We start from the raw sequence: 889 nt of genomic DNA, 5'->3' as shown, positions 1-889 counted from the left end.
TTATTTATTGTCCAATAAAGGTCTGGATGTCACCTGGGGGTCACCTGAGGGGTCACCTGGTGGGGGTCACCTGGGGGGTCACCTGGGGGTCACCTGAGGGTCACTTGGGGGTCACCTGGGGGTGTCACCTGAGGGTCACCTGGGGAGTCACCTGGGGGGTCCCAGGGGGTCACCAGGGGTGGGGACCCCCCCAGAAGGGCTTTGTCACCTCCTGTCACCTCCCCAGGGGGACTCGTGTGTCCCATTCCCCCCCCCCCGAGGTGACGAGGGACACACCAGTGTCCCCAGTGTCCCCTCCCAGTGTCCCCCCCATGTCCCAGTGTCCCCCCCAGTGTCCCCATCCCTGTCCCAGTGTCCCCTCCCAGTGTCCCCCCCATGTCCCAGTGTCCCCAATGCCCCCTCCCAGTGTCCCCCCAATGTCCCAGTGTCCCCTCCCAGTGTCCCCATCCCTGTCCCAGTGTCCCCAATGTCCCCCCCAATGTCCCCTCCAGTGTCCCCCAATGTCCCCGTGTCCCCTCCCCTGTCCCAGTGTCCCCCCCATGTCCCAATGTCCCCTCCCAGTGTCCCCATTGTCCCCCCAGTGTCCCCCGAGGTGACAAGTGACACAAGTGACTCGTTTATTGCCTCCAGAGTGACACAAGTTTCCCCAAAACCCTCCCGGGTGGCCTCGGGGACACCTTGGGGACACCTTGGGGACATTTGGGGACAGTTGGGGACACCTTGGGGACATTTGGGGCCAGTGCTGTCACACGGCCACGGGGTCCTGGACGTGGTTGTGGCGTTTGACGACGAAGAGTTTCTGTCCCGACACGGTGACGAGCAGGGAGTGCTCCCCAAAAACCACTGCGGGGACAACACGGGGACAGTGGGGACAGGGCCACCCCCAGGG

Source organism: Corapipo altera, unplaced genomic scaffold (assembly GCF_003945725.1).
Source record: "Corapipo altera isolate COAL_440 unplaced genomic scaffold, ASM394572v1 59490, whole genome shotgun sequence".
Classification (NCBI taxonomy): domain Eukaryota; kingdom Metazoa; phylum Chordata; class Aves; order Passeriformes; family Pipridae; genus Corapipo; species Corapipo altera.
Note: the sequence above shows the minus strand (reverse complement) of the source record.